The sequence below is a fragment of the Peromyscus californicus genome, unplaced genomic scaffold (genome assembly GCF_007827085.1).
Source record: "Peromyscus californicus insignis strain IS unplaced genomic scaffold, ASM782708v3 Scaffold_9__1_contigs__length_137607984, whole genome shotgun sequence".
Lineage (NCBI taxonomy): Eukaryota > Metazoa > Chordata > Mammalia > Rodentia > Cricetidae > Peromyscus > Peromyscus californicus.
Window position 1 is genome coordinate 29,814,333 of NW_026294617.1, and position 16,016 is coordinate 29,830,348.

A 16,016-nucleotide genomic window follows, 5' to 3' on the forward strand; every position below is an offset into this window, starting at 1 on the left:
TCTACCACCTGGCTAGATCAGGAAGAGGTTGACATTCTTCTAATGTAGAACACACAGGCCACAATTATCAACAAAGGTGGTCTGCTGTGGGATGGTCTGTATGTCAAATGTGTTGTTGATTGGTCAATGAATAAATCACTGATTGGCCCGTGGCCAGGCAGGAAGTATAGGCGGGACAAGGAGGAGAATAGAGCTGGGAAGTGGAAGGCTGAGTAGGAGAGACACTGCCAGCCGCCATCAGGACAAGGAAGATGTAAAGTACCGGTAAGCCACAAGCCACGTGGCAAGGTATAGATTAATAGAAATGAATTAATTTAAGCTGTAAGAACAGTTAGCAAGAAGCCTGCCACGGCCATACAGTTTGAAACCAATATAAGTCTCTGTGTTTACTTGATCGGATTTGAGCGGCTTGGGACTGGCGGGTGAGAGAGATTTGTCCTGACTGTGGGCCAGGCAGGAAAACTCCAGCAACATATGGCACCCAACGTGGGGCAAGAGATTCCACCTAAAATCTGAAAAAAAAAAAAAGATTCTAAAACGGAGCTAAAAACAGTTCCTAATTGTCTCTCTCAAATGAGAGGCAGCTGCGGGTTTGAGCTACTGGCGGGTTCCTAGCGTGTGCGCTCGACCTGCCACCATATGGCGGGAATGAGGCCTCTGCAAATGGCACATTAAGCTGCTTGGTGGATTTAGCCTTTGCTAGTACAAAACAAAAAAAAGAGGTTTCTGGGCTACATGCTGCTTGGATAAAAGCATAGACCCACGATAGCTCCCAGAGCTGGCGAAAAACTACAGTACCGCCGCTGCCATGTTGGGAAGCTGAGGTGGGCGGAGCCAGCAGCCACAGCTGCTGCAGCTTAAAGCAATAGATTCACAATAAGACAGATTCAGATGTAATAGTTTAAAATGTGTGTAAAATATACGTAGGCTTAAAAGAGACAAAAAAAGGTGATATATACAGTATAGAAACAAATACATAGTTTTAAAAAATAAAGTCTTTAAAGAGACAGTAAAATTAATATAAAAATAAGCCACGTGAAGATGAATATTACACAGAGAATCTGGATTGTGTTGTCTTTGGGATTCTTAACTACAGAGAGATATTTGATTGTAAAGAAAGCTGAGTTAAACCAATATGCATATTTTAAAGGTACCTTGACTTCAAAATTTGGATATAAGGATATGTTGCTTTGGAAAGGAGATTCTGCTTTTGTTCCCACAGAAAGCCAGAGGCTATGGATTTATTCCAGATTAAGATACATCAGGTTTGACCAACCAAGACCCCCTGAAAGGTCTCCGATGACACCATGGCCCAGATGATCCAACATCCAGAACCGTTTCAAGACAACTGGCTCAGACGAATACACCCTCATGGACTACTCCATAATCCTAAAATGTTCTTTGTGTCCCCATAAGATACAGCGCCCCCCTCCAGCAGGAAGTAGTAAGAGAAGCTACGCCCAAATTCCCAAATATACCAAGCTGGCTTTGGAGATGTGTAAAGGTTAAAACCTTCCTTTTTAAGAAAAGAAAACGGGAAGTGCTGTGGGATGGTCTGTATGTCAAATGTGTTGCTGATTGGTCAATGAATAAATCACTGATTGGCCCGTGGCCAGGCAGGAAGTATAGGCGGGACAAGGAGGAGAATAGAGCTGGGAAGTGGAAGGCTGAGTAGGAGAGACACTGCCAGCCGCCATCAGGACAAGGAAGATGTAAAGTACCGGTAAGCCACAAGCCACGTGGCAAGGTATAGATTAATAGAAATGAATTAATTTAAGCTGTAAGAACAGTTAGCAAGAAGCCTGCCACGGCCATACAGTTTGAAACCAATATAAGTCTCTGTGTTTACTTGATCGGATTTGAGCAGCTTGGGACTGGCGGGTGAGAGAGATTTGTCCTGACTGTGGGCCAGGCAGGAAAACTCCAGCTACAGTGGTCATATCCCTTCAAGTCTGGATGCAACAACTATCAGATAAGATGCTTCATTAAGAAACCAGTTACTGGAGATGCTGAATCTGTCATTAAACTTGAACAAATATTTAAAAGTTGTCCTTTTGGTCTTCTGGTGGTAAATATCATGAGCCAGGCTCTTACAAGAACAACTGAGTACCTGCAAAGCCTGGTTTCTATTAAGTAGGCTTTTTACTTCAGCATAAAAAGTCGTTTCCTCACTGTCTTTTATGAAGCCCTTTGGCATTTCCCTGATCAATTAGACTTTTGAACAAAGTGAAGGCAGCAAATGGAGACGTCAGTGAGGAGACACAGTCTAGACAACAAACTTCAGGGGTCAACTTTTCGCTCCAAGTCTCTCTCTTTTAATATTTATTTATTTATTTTATTTTATGTATATGAGTGTTTTGCATGCATGCATACATGCACATGCATCAAGTATGTGCTTGGTGCCCACAGAGGTAAAAAGAGAACATCAGATCCCCTGGAATCTGAGTTGCAGATGGTTGTGAGCCACCATGTGGGTACTGGAAACTGATTGTGGGTCCTTTGCAAGAGCCGTCACTCCAACCTTCTGGTTCTTTATTTTTAATTAAAGGTTATAATGTCATCTGTACTCACAGTGAGGACAGAAAAGATATTTCTAAATATCAAGGTTAGAACCTGTCACATGGAGGAACTAATTATGATTGGTCATAAAAAGTGAATATTGAAGAAATGAACTCATCCATCCCTGTGGGTCCATTTCCAACTGCAAGAGTATTCTTCAAACTATTTGCATCCCAGGAGCTTGAAGAGATATGTTCTCATTTCAGCTCTATGATGACCCTGATTGTGTACTAGGTTTGAAAACACAGCAGGTCACACAGTGAGGGTGGACCATGCCAATGTTCTCACATCCTTTCCCACATTCTGGGTTTAATTTTTTTATTTACATTCTCTTTGATTGCTAAACATTAAGCATAGTTATGTACCACATGACAATATTTGGTCAATGACAGACCTCAAATATTATGATATTCCCATAGTATTACAATGCAACTGGAATCCCCATCATTCGATGACACTGTGGACATGGCAACATGTGTCACGACACATTCCTTGAGTCTGTAGTGATGCAGAAGTAAACTACCAACCCACTGGCAGCTGTATAGAAACACAGTAGTACAAATACAACAGTGTCTGACGACAATAACAAATAATTGTGCTTATGGGTTTTATATTTTCTATACATTGTTTATTGTCATCTCAGAGTGTACTATTTCACAAAAAACAGAAAGTGAACTATAAAATAGCCTTAGCTTCTGTGAGTTCATGAATAAAGCAGACATGCCATGTCGGAAAACAGCAAATAAAGCTATTTGTGTTTCTAATAACCTTTCAGCCTTCTAAAAAAACGTTTATAATAGTCCATGTAGCAGTGTGATCAATTTTATCACAAAAATATTAAAAGAATTTGGTGCATATGCTCGAGGGTCTCAGATTTTTCTAAAATCCACAGTGAAAGTAATGTAACAGTTAATAAGCTGTAAGTACATGAGAAGTGATGAATGTGTCAGAGGAGGTGTGTGGTAGAAGGGTCACCAAGCAGGAGTTGCAAAAGACACTTTGTGGAATATGCAGTCCTAGAAAGGAGTCTTAAAACTGTCATTGCATCCTTGTCCTAGTATATATCCAAAGAAATCCAAATAGGTACATGAGAAATATCTATACTCCTACGTTTTTCATTCACAATAGTTAGGATATGGAAGTGTCCAAAGTAGCCACAGATAGATGGACACACACAACAATGTGCTTGGTGTGCCCAGTGGAACTCTGTGTACTCTACTGGAACAAAAGGAGAAACTGAATCATATGCAATACCATACATTGGTATAGAGAATTTTGTTCAAAAGGAAATAAGTAAAGGGAGAAGGCACATATACGATGATCCCATTTAAGCAGAAATCTACAATGTTGATCACAAGGATATAAAGTAGAAGGTTACCAGAGGCTAGGCATTGGAGTGGGATAGAGAAAAAAGAAATTGGACCAAAAAACATAAAACCTAACCCACCCTGTAAGGATAAGCTTCTGCTGTCTATTGTTCTTCATAATTACTACAATATAGTATATATTTCAAAGTGCTAGAAGAGTATAGCTTTAGCATTCACCAATAAATTACTAAGTTAAAAGTGATAGATTGTTTAGGTGATAAATATGTTATTTGGTCTTTATGATCTTTTTCTTTATAAAACATACACATAAATCAAAGCATTTCCTTACAGCCCAGAAACATACACAAATGCTATTTATTGACTTAAAAACAAATTTTCACAACTGTGATTATGTGAATTAGTGTATAAGTTTATATGTCAATTAACCTGTGGAATACAGTGAATCACCATCTTTTAGGGTTCTGATTTCCATCCCATACTCTATCCCTGGCTCACAGGCTTTATTTCATGACTTTGTGAGCTGATTAATCAGAATTCTGGTCATCACATGTTGATGTCATCACTATCCTTTTATTTCTTTACGATAAATGACAGAATCTCTGTAAACATTCTTTCTTGTGGGTTATATTTCCCTATAATTTTATCATACCTTAATCTCACCTGGGGCATTTGTAAGTCCAGTGAAACAGATGCTCTCAAGAGGACAGGAGAATCAGACATGGCCCATCCAACTTGACTTCTTTTATTCTCTATGAGAGCAGGTCAAAATGAACATTGAAAAAAATCCATGTGGCACAGACTCAGAAGTAAGACCTCACAAAGTCCCCCAAATCCCCAAGACAGTGGCCTGCTTCTTTAGCTTGAGGGAACACATGGTGTCCTTTCTGCCTTCTCTCCCTGAGCTTGTCCTATCTGCAAAACAGCCAAACCATTGGCACCTGCCAACACTGAAGTTATAGCCATGAACTTGTCAATCTTCTCCCCCTAGATAGAGCTCAGGAGCCTGAGTTACTGAATGGAAATAAGGATGTGTACAAGGCAAGGTGCTGTGTAGACTGACATCACTTCCGCTGTGGGATTTTTAGCAATAAGAGTCAGAAGAAATCAAGGAGAGCTTCAATGTGGCCATCTGTGTGCAGCACACATTCCTCACTCTCTGCTTCTCAGCTAGCTCTCTCTTCAATAAGTGCAACCTCCAAACTGATGCTATATGTAAGCCTTTGCTTACATTTTCATTTGCCCAAACATACCCTGTTTCCATTCCTTTCCCTGTCTAAGAAACAGGATGGTAGAATGGCCACTAACCTACTAGACCCAAGACTCTGCCTTCTTCAGTAGTTCACTGAAAGGCTGGCAGTAACTCACATCCACTAGCCTCTTTTAGGAATTCAAGGAAGGAACATCCCACCACTTAGAAAGAAAGGCAATTTTCCTGTGATTTCAAATGTATGAAAAGAAAAATCTTTCTTGCAGCATTGGCAGTAAACCGTACAAACAATAAATTGTTCTGAAGATTGATTATGCTCCCAAGTGTTCCCATGACCATTAATCAACGGCATCAGCAACTTACTACATTACCTGTCATAAGCAAGTAAGAGCAAAAGAAAAGAAATCAACAAACACAGCTAAATTTGCCTGTGGTTTGTTCAGGCAGTCTTAGGAATTCCCTGAAAATGGAAAGCAAAGCAGGTCCCAGAAAAACAGAAACCTGGGCATTCCCATTTTTACTAAGGCGGTAGCAGCAGAGTTCGATTTTAAATTGCCAGTTTTATGACAGACTTTGGCTGATACTGTGATCCAGTTTTAAGAGACGTAAGTTGTGCTGTGTAAAAGCATAGCCTGTGGTTGTTCTCACCCTCCGCGATTGTTATGCGTATTGGAGACAAATAATACTTTATTTCTCTATTTTTCTACACCATCTTTCTGGTTACAGGAATGAAGCTAAGCAGATGGTTCATTCCGGTCTCTTTAGCAAGCATTTAAATCATTACAAAATTTCTGTGAGGATAGTTAAATATAACATGAGAAAACAAAATGCTTTAGTTCATCAAAGAAAGCTGTTTTCTGGCCATTGCCAGAGGTTCTCACAGCTCTCTGCTGCCTGCCTTCACAGGTTCTTGGACTTCCTGGAGTAAAGCTCAGTACCAATGAGTATTCTTTCATTATAAGGACGCAGTGAGCTGTATTTTGTCATGTCCTCCTCATAGCATGGTCTCTGAGGGGATGGGGCATTAGAAACTATCCAGCTTCTAGGGATGATGCTCTGACAGTTGGACTTGCTAAAATAAATGTCAATAAGGCCATTTGTAAGATCAAAATGCTGTAAAGTGTGAAACCTGTTCATTGGCTGAAGTCACAAATGCCTGTCAAGAAGGACTAAGTCACAGCAAAAGAAACATTGGCTAGTTACTTTTTTTAGTAAACTTAGCTTGGTGAAGTTTTCTTCTGATAAACAAATGAACATGAGAAGTAGAGATTTGAAAATAATTTTAATAGTTATTTAGCAATAATTAATGCAAAAACATAGTGAAGCGAGGCATCTTATTTGAGCCCTTGACTAAGGTCTCATCTTTTCCCACATCTTTGTCCCACTTTCTCAGGGTAATAGTATGTTTGAGACATGCATGCATGCAAGTGTATGCTCCTGCCTCAGGTTCTATGCATGCATGGATTCCTCCCTGCACAGATACCACCTAAACATGCATGATTCTTCATGATTAATTCTCTCATCTCAAAACCTCTTTCCGGACCTTGACTTTCACAGTGGCCGCATATTTATCTTAGTCTAATTTCACTCAGAAGTTCTCTTTTACACCTGCAGAGTTATAGTGGCTCTTCTGCTAAAACCTGGCAGATATAATGGCCTAAAGTAGCAGATTGACCCTCGATTACTTTCAATCTTTTGAGCTTCACTTTGGTATGAACTTCCACAATATACTAGACAAATGAAGCATGACTGCCAATCTATACATCTATTCTTCAGCAGGAAAAAATGCCACAGTCTCAAACCCTGCCTTCTGTGGGGAAAGGTGCATGAGAAATCTTTATCTTGTCAATAAGAAAATAGAATTTCAGGAGAAAGAGAGATGTTTCTGGGCAGTTAGCCCTCTAAGACCACTCCTAAAAGTGTTCCAGAAAAAGGCAAGAAGGCAGAGAAAATAGTTGGCAGATAACTGCCCAGGGTTCACCAGGGATTTTCAAATCCAGTGTTTGTTCCCCAGGAAAAATTAACTTAAACCACATAAGATAATAGAAAACTACAAAGTAAGAATGAGAGAAAGATTTCACTACATATATAAGTAAACATATGAAATAGTTAAAGATAAAATATAAGCATTATTTTGACCACTGAAAAGTTAAATAACACTGGAAGCATGCTTACTATTGGAACAGGGAAGGTGTGACCAGGAATCCTCCTGAAAAGCATGCTCTAACCATGCTATCCTGTTTCCCTGGCCTGCTTTAAAACAGTGCTGCCCCTTCAAACAATCACATGCAAACACTTACATTCAAACAATTGTCAACAATCATCTGAACTCTTTTTCATTCCCCCTTCCTTGGTAAATCACATTTATTTCATAACGTTAAACTCAAGCCAGATGAAATCCCCTGACAAAAGAATCGAACAAGTCCAAATTGATCTCTTAAGTGGATCAATAGAAACTTAACCGAAATGGATTGGGGATTTTATCAAACTTGATGTAGTAGAACACTAATAAAATCACTTCCAATTCACACATATAGAGTTAAATTCTCAGCACAAATTGATCTGATTACCAAGGATGAATGGTCACCTTTAATAATGGATTAAGGTGGTAAAGAATTCTTTCTCTGCACACAAATGCTTTCCCCTTTTAAAATCATGAAGATGGCTTTCACTTTTCTACTTCCACGAAACTGTATTCACATTTTACATGGTCAGATCTGAATTCAGAAGTGTCTCAAATTTAAAATTTGACTCAACTTGTAAGTGTTTTCAAGAGAGAATTTTGGAGCAGCTAAAGAAACCATGAGACTTGCATTGTCTTAGGAAACCATGTTATCCCTTGTAAATTGACTTGTAAAATAATATAAATAATAAGAAACGTGTTAGCATAGCAGAAGACTGCCTGTTGGAAGTGCTTGCTTTGCCTATTTTATGTTGATTAATTTGATAATTTGTGTTTCTGTTTTTGAATATCTTATATATTACAATTTATTAGTATTCCCCAAAAGAAATTACGCATGAAAAATTCCTGATTATTTTGACACTATGTTGGAGTAAAGACTTAACACAGTGATGGATTAAAGCTGAGGACTGCATTTCTTCAAGATAGAAAATCTCTATATACTTCCTGTCCACTTGAAACATCAGAGGACTCCATCTCTTCAACGTTCAACAACTGTAGCAAGTGTTGGCTGCAGAATGTACAAGCAAGCTTCACTTCTCTAATGGAGACCAAGAGTGTTACCATGGACCACTCAGATTCTGGGATATCTTGTCGACCCTGGGCTAGTGAATGCATTTGAATGCAAGCCATTAAGGGCCTTTTCCCCCCAGGAATCCTTATCTGTGTTGTCATTGCTCTTTGAGTCTTTGATTCTCTCTCTCTTAATCTTAGCTCTGTTAGGGAAATAGGCCCCAAAGTTGAATGCTCCTCTGTCCAAGGAAATGTCTGAAATAAGCAGTCAAGGTTGAATGTAAGTCTGTGTTTCCCAAGAAAACAAAACCCTCCAAATCAAAGGGCGTGGTGCACACATGAACTCACAGAAACTGAGGCAGCACATGCAGACTGGCAAGGGTCTGCAGCAGATGCGGTCCTAGAACTGAAAGGAGATGTGGACACATGCCTCCATCCTGAATGCAAAAATAATCTCTAATTGATAACTACTTGCAAATTTTACAAATTTAGTTTTCTACAAGGGAGTGTCATGGGGAAAGAAACTACTCTTAAGAGTAGGCTGTATGCCTAGCAGTAGATGACCACAGAAAACAAACTAAAGAACACCTTTGGCAGTTCCTTGTTTCATGACGTTGTATCAGGGATTTCTAAAAAGTCATCTTTTATTATATATATATATATATATATATATATATATTCTCTCTTTTTATCATACATGTCCTTTTTGTATATATTATGGCTTCCAGATTAGTGTTTTTATGGGAATCCTGAGTGTGTGAATTGAGTGTGTCTTTGCGTCTGTTTCTTGTGCCTTTTCTTGGGCTCTTTGCTTCTGTTTGTTTTGTCATATTACAATGTGTTAGTTTTTATTTTATCTTATTATATTTTTTATTATTATCCCATAGAAGCATGTTTGTTTTCTAATGAGAGACAGAAAGGGAGTGGATCCAAATGGGAGGGGAGGTAGAGAGGGAGTGGGCAGAATGAAGAGAAGGGATACTATCACTGTCAGTTGTGCTTTGAATGAAGAACATTTAAATATCGTATGCCTCAGCAAAAGAAGAGCAGGATAGGGCCATACAGACTGTTGTTGTTTGTTTTTTCAATACAGGATTTCTCTGTAGACAAGGCTGGCCTCAAACTCAGAGATCCCTGCCTCTGCCTCCAAAGTGCTGGGATTAAAGGCATGTGCCACCATTTTTTTCTGCCTGGGTTTTCAGTCCAAAAACTCTGTACTATTTCCAAGTGCTCCCCATTCTTTCAGCTCAGGGCAACTCAGGAATTCTTCACTGTACTATGGTCTTTAGAAACATCTAAAGCTCTTCCTTTTGCATTAGTTTCTCTGTTCATCCTGACCCAGAACTGCACAATAGAGTTGTATCATGCTCATCCCTTTCTACCTGAGACCTGTGAGAAATAAAAGTGATGAGGCATTTATACAGACTCCCAAATGGCTTCAAGCTGTCCCCAGCTTCTCTGAAAGCTGTCTCTTCTAGTTGGTGTCTCTTCATTCTTTTCATATGCTGTTTTAAAAATAAGTTCATTGTATTTTACTAACTACAAAAGTAATAAAATACTTATTGTAAAATAAATACTTGGAAAACATGGAAAGTTAGAAAAAAATAAGTAAAATCTCAAATTCCCAAACCCACTTATAAACCTTCAAATATCATCACTTATATCTTTAAAAGTACATAATCTTTGCCTAAAATGAACATTTGGAACCAGAGAGTTAAATAGAAGATCTTTATTCACTTTAAAACTGAATCACAAATAATTTTCAAGATTTTTTCTATTTGATGACAAAAAAGGTAGCTATCTTGGAGAAAATAGAAGGGTAAAAAAAACAAATTACAGAATACATTTAAGAAATTTAAGAGAATGGGTCTTCAGTGGTTACTTCAAAAGATAACTGACTCTATTCTCAGTCCATGAAAGGATGATGAAGAGAAAGTAGGTAAACATAAATGGCCCCAGGATCTATGAGAAAGGATAATTCAGACTACAGCTAGCACCAGACCCCTCCAGCTCAGAGAATGCCATTTAGACGTGGATCTTAGGACATCTGCAACTTAAAACAGTATTTCCCAGATCTCATTCAAGTAGGAACATCCATCTTTCTTAAGTAAGAAGTCGGGAGATTTTGTAGGGAAATAATATGACCTCCTGTGAGAGGCAAAAATTACACCACATAATGATAAAACAGTGGACTAATTTCTGAACTTCAATCACAGTAAGAACACCCTGACTGCATAAACATCTGGAGATAGGCATGGTAAAGTGGAACCATGGTAGAAATTACCCAGTATGACAGAGAGGAAATGAAAGGTGAAAGTGGTTATTTATTCTGAGATCAAACATAATTTCTTACCTACTTCTTGTTTAGATGTCTCTACATCCTGCCCTGTTAAGTTTGGAAATCCATATCCAACATGTAACAAATGCAATGTGGATCTAAATATGAGTTTTTAGAGGCAGGGGCTTTGAGCACTCACTTGATCTATGTCTCTTCTCTCTGAAGTGACAAAGTTCCAGAGGTAATGGCCACATCACTCTGAGTGACTATTGTAGGGACTAACCAAGGAGAGTAGCCAGAACTCATTACTGAGAATATTCATAAGAGAAACAATTGTTATCATAAGTCAGTATGATTTTAGGGTCATTCACCTGCAATGTGGCAAAACCTATTCAGACAAAACTACACTTGCCAAAGCTTTCACCAGACAATGGCACATGTAACAGACGATGCCAACAAGAAGTGCCTACTAGAGCTGTATGGACCATACTATGAAAGAGAGTGAAGAGAAGTAGTTTTCTATGTGACGTTGAAAAGTGAATGTCAGGAAGCTATAATGCAGAAACTCGGTGTGTTTTTTTCTTATCCAATTCATGTTTTAAACATTTTGTGAATTATTATTTTAATAACTTTTTTGTTGATTAATTATTGCTTATTATTTATTGTTGCACCATTGGCAATTAATTTATCTCCTGTTAATATATCCCTGTCAATGAAACTGTAAAAATTATCTTCACTCTGATAATAAGGTTTTTAATATATCATCTTAAAAGCTTAGCTGGTTATAAATTTTACTGTTTTAAAGTAACTTTTTGTATCACCCTTTCCATTAGCTTGAAGTATGATCATTTTCTATTGGTATGCTTCTATGTTTACTATGGTAGGTTGCATGGAGCCAATAGTAATTATACTAGCCAACTGCAAGTGTCTCATAAATATGTTTTCTCTGACTCTTAAAGAGGTAACTGACAGACAGAAGATGGAATAATTTCTGAATGGTAACTGCATAAATGTTTACACTCTATCTGTGGGAAATCGAAGTCGAGCATGTGAATTTCATTTCATTCTGCATTTGACATGGATAGCTTTCTTCAGAGTTCATTAGGAAACAATGAAAGAAAATGTCAGGAGGCAATATTTTAATATGCCCAGATTCATTTTTCCCTACCATATCCAAGAAACTACTAAGTGCAATGTGATTTTTGCAAGTCAATACTATGACTGACTGTCTTAGTCATTGTCCTGTTGCTGTGAAGAGACCACATGACACGGCAACTCTTGAAAGAGAAAATTTTTGATTTGGGGTTTGCTTACAGTTTCAGAGGCTTAGTCAATGGCAGGCATGGCAGGCAGGATATTGGAGAAGTAGTTGAGAACTACATCCTGATTCGCAGGCAGAGGGAGACTGGGCCTGGCATGATGGACTTTTGAAACTTCAAAGCCCACCCCAAAATGACACACTTCCTCCAACAAGGCCACATCTCCTAATTTTTCTAGTCTTATCAAAGATTTCCACTAATCTGGTAACTAAACGTTCAAATGTATGAGCCTATGGGGGCCATTCTCATTCAAAGCACCACACTGACCTAATTGTGAAAAATATTAGTAATTAAAGAAAAACAAAAACATGCACAATTCATCTGTAGATGTTAATTTTCATGCATGTCAGCTAGATAATTATGAAAATGGGGTAAAGGGAGAAATCTTAACATCACTCAAGTGATCTTCTTTACAGTATAACTAAATTCCAAATTTACAAATGGCTATATATGCATAAAGTTGGAGAAAATGGCCAAATTTATTTCTGGCTTGAGCAATGAGACAAATATTAATATGGTTCTCTGCAGAGAAAAAACAAGTGAAGAGACTTGAATTGAGAGGGGAGAGACTCATATAAAGATGGTCGTCAGAAGAAAAATCAGATGTGGGAGTTGATGTGTATATATTTGTTTATGTGTCTGTAAGTGCAGGGGTAATGTCCTACACTTATCAAGCCAGTTGGAGCAGTGCTAATACCATTTATTAACTTGTTCCATTCTGTGATTTAAACCTCCAAGAGAACAGAAAAGCAGAGGAGAAATGGGAAAATGTTTTACCAAGACAGTGAAGTAGTGAAAATAAATGCTTACACAATAACATGCTTTAACTCATTTGGAGTAAGTGCCAGCCATTAAATATAGTCAAAACAGACACTGTGCTGTGAATTGCAAGGTCGTAAACATCCCTTAAACTGGTATTTGACTTGTTAGAGTGTAATGGTGGGTGGAGAGAAGTATCACAATAAATAATAGAAGACAAATTCTAGGCCTGTCAGCAAGGATTTCTTATGTGTTATTTTCACTTAAACATGGAAGGAAATGACAAAGGCTTCAATAGAGTGAAAGCTAACTTAATGAAGTCGTTCTGCAGCTCAGCAATGCTGAATCTAACCCATTTTCCAGACAAGACACAGTCAAGTCAAATCTCAGCCCTGTGTTTCTGGGATGAAAACTTAGTCACATATCCTTCTAGCACTGTATTTGTTAGGCATATTAAAAGGGTCAAAATTTTACATTTTTCTCAATGCTAGAGTTGTCTGCAAAGTCCCTTAACACTTACTGGGTTTGCTCCGTGGTGAAGATGCGTTGGGGATGAATGCTGACTTAGTCACGCTAGAGTTTTGAACATAGCAATAAATCTAAGGCAAATAAATGCTATGAACTTCTGCAGGTTAAGAGGCCTTCCGACAAGCTAAGCCACCTTTTAGCTTCTAAAGATGAAGCTATTAGAACTGGGTTTGATCCAAATTGATGTTGTCATTGTAAAATCAAAGCATGTCAAAGATGATCTTACATTCATTTCTAAAAAGCAAAGGTTGTCTGTGAAAGAACACGCTTTAAGAAATTCTGTTGGTAATGTATTAACACATTTTACCATTTAACTACAGTCTTGCTTTATGTCAGACACCCTATCATACACTAGTAGTCCAAAAATTCAAGTTCATATCCCGTCTATGTCTTTGAGACATAGCTATATGGCTTGAGTTGCAAATCCTAAAATAACTAGAAAAAAATGCCACTGTTATCCCACCATTGCTATAATTCTGAAGACTTGCTATCTCTCGGTGTCATCAATAACTGCAGATCCATTCGAAAAGAAACCTGTTTTTTTTTTTAACAAGAAATGAACACCCCCACACACCTCTGCCCGTTCTCTGTTTCAGTAATGCTGTTGAACGTATATATTCGCATAAAGAGAATATTTTGGAAGGATGTCCAGCTTTCTCCCATTTTTTACATTCTCTGTATCCCTGTGTAGTCTACTCTTCTCCTTCTCTCACTCTTCCTCCTCTCTCAAGACCAAATTGCTTTCTCACTTTCCTATCTAACACCACTGCCATATTTCACTAGAATGCTCTAACTGGAAATAAAGTCTTCTTTCCAGTTTAAGCACCCAGTGCAAGCTCTAATCTCGGGGACAGGAGTTTCCAACAGGACCTTCTGAGATGACTAAATGATTTATATTCCTCTCATCCACACAATAGACACAAGGCATGCGTGGTTGCTGAGCATTTGAAATGTGAAATAATGCAAGTGAAGCAGTGAATTTTTATCAATTTAAGTTTAAATCATTCCATGTGGCTAATGGCTTTTATTTAAGATATCCCAAGTGGTCAGATATAAATATATGTTCATATGAGCAACACTAAAGGAACTCAGAAGATTGTATTTATAAAAAAAATGACAAACAAAAAAGATTGTATTTATAAATTATATATATGCAACAATAATAATTGAAGAATAAGAGGCTATGAATATGAGAGGGGGCAACATAAGGGGAGTTGGGGGGAGGAAAGGAAGGAGAAATGATGTAAATATATTACTAATATGTAAAATTCTCAAAGTAAATAGACATGAGTGTAGAGGGAAAGCTACTAGTTGGAAGAGGAAGAAGATTAATGGAAGTGGATAAGAAAGAATAATGGGGTGAATATGGTCAAAATAGCTTATGTGCAAATAAAACAAAGCCACTGGCACTGAATATAAAGTGTCTTCCCTCTACTAGGTACTGCACACTTGCTTAACAGCCAGAGCTTATTTGCAATGAAACCATTAAAAATATCTCTGTAGGATTCATTTTCTTCATATGAATTATCAAACCACACATGAGCACAACATTTTAGTAGCATCTGTTCAAAGTATTCCATAGGCAAACTTCTGCCATTCCTACATAGAATCGCTATTATTTCTCAATAAGTCAATAACTAGAAAGCTTATATTGATAAGGAGACTTGAACAAACCTCAATTGTGGGTTTTTTCCCCCTTGGAGGCATTTCATAGATAAAGAGAGTAGTGAATTGAGGTGTTTAACTATTTTCCTCTGACTTGGACCATGTTCACCCATATTAGGCTGTAGTGGGGAGAATGTGCTTCCGATTGCCATTCAAGATAAAGCTCACTGTTTTGTCTAAGTCCACCAACCCTGAAAGGAGCCTTTAAAATGAAATTTAAACATTCAATGCACATAATCTATGTTATGGAGTCCTGAAGGTTCAATGTTGCAGAGACTACTCCAGGGTGTATAGAATATATAGCAGATCCCCAAAACAGTCCAAGGCAGAATGTAAAACAATTATTTCCATTCAAACTATATACTGAGATAATGTTTTAGATATTGTCTTAGTTTGCTTTTTATTACTAAGGGGTCCCTGTAGATGCTACGGTCCACAGGGAAAAATTTATGGGAAGTGAGAAGGAAATTCGGTTCAGTGTGACTTAGCCAATGATGGTTCAAGCTTCTAGACTCTGACCCAGAGCAGTTTATTTTTGACATATTTAATCATAATACAGTTTTGAAAAAAGTTTCTTCATGATAATTATCATAATAAAGCTTTAGACATGACCACCTCAGAAGTCTTTAGCAAAACACATGTAATCTCTTTCATATGAATAGGTTCTAGGGGTTGGAGATTTAGCTCAGTGGTAGAGCGCTTGCCTAGCAAGCACAAGGCCCTGGGTTCGATCCTCAGCTCCAAAAAAAAAGAATAGGTTCTATTGGCTGACAATGCTTAGGATAAGGGTCTAAGGAGGAAAAATCTGGAATAAGCATAATAGACTTTTTACAAAAGTACATGGGACCTCTTTCATAAGAGAAACAATGCTCAGAAGTCTGGGGGATGCAGGTGAGGCAAGAGATCACCAGGTTATTAACAGCATCTATGCCCAGCCTACTGGATGGAAAACAGGTGTAAATTCCTTCTGTTAAAAGAAAAGCCTCTGTGCTTAACATTCCTGGTTTCTCTAGTGCTTATCTGTGAGCATGAGGATCTCATTCCCTCTACATATTACTGTGATAAACGTAAGACCAAAGCAACTGGGAAAGAAAGAGTTTATTCCATCTTACAGAGCATAGTCTACTATGAAGGGAAATTGGGGCAGGAGCTCAAAGCAGGAACCTGAAGGCAGGAACTG

General features: G+C 38.1%; 1 non-coding gene across 1 annotated transcript; it reads left to right on the forward strand.

Annotated features, from left to right (window-relative positions):
• Nucleotides 1-15,508: 15,508 nt before the first annotated feature.
• Trnaa-agc (transfer RNA alanine (anticodon AGC)) lies at nucleotides 15,509-15,581 on the forward strand. The gene has a single exon. It is a non-coding gene; the product is annotated as a tRNA-Ala (tRNA).
• The last annotated feature ends 435 nt before the right edge of the window (nucleotides 15,582-16,016 follow it).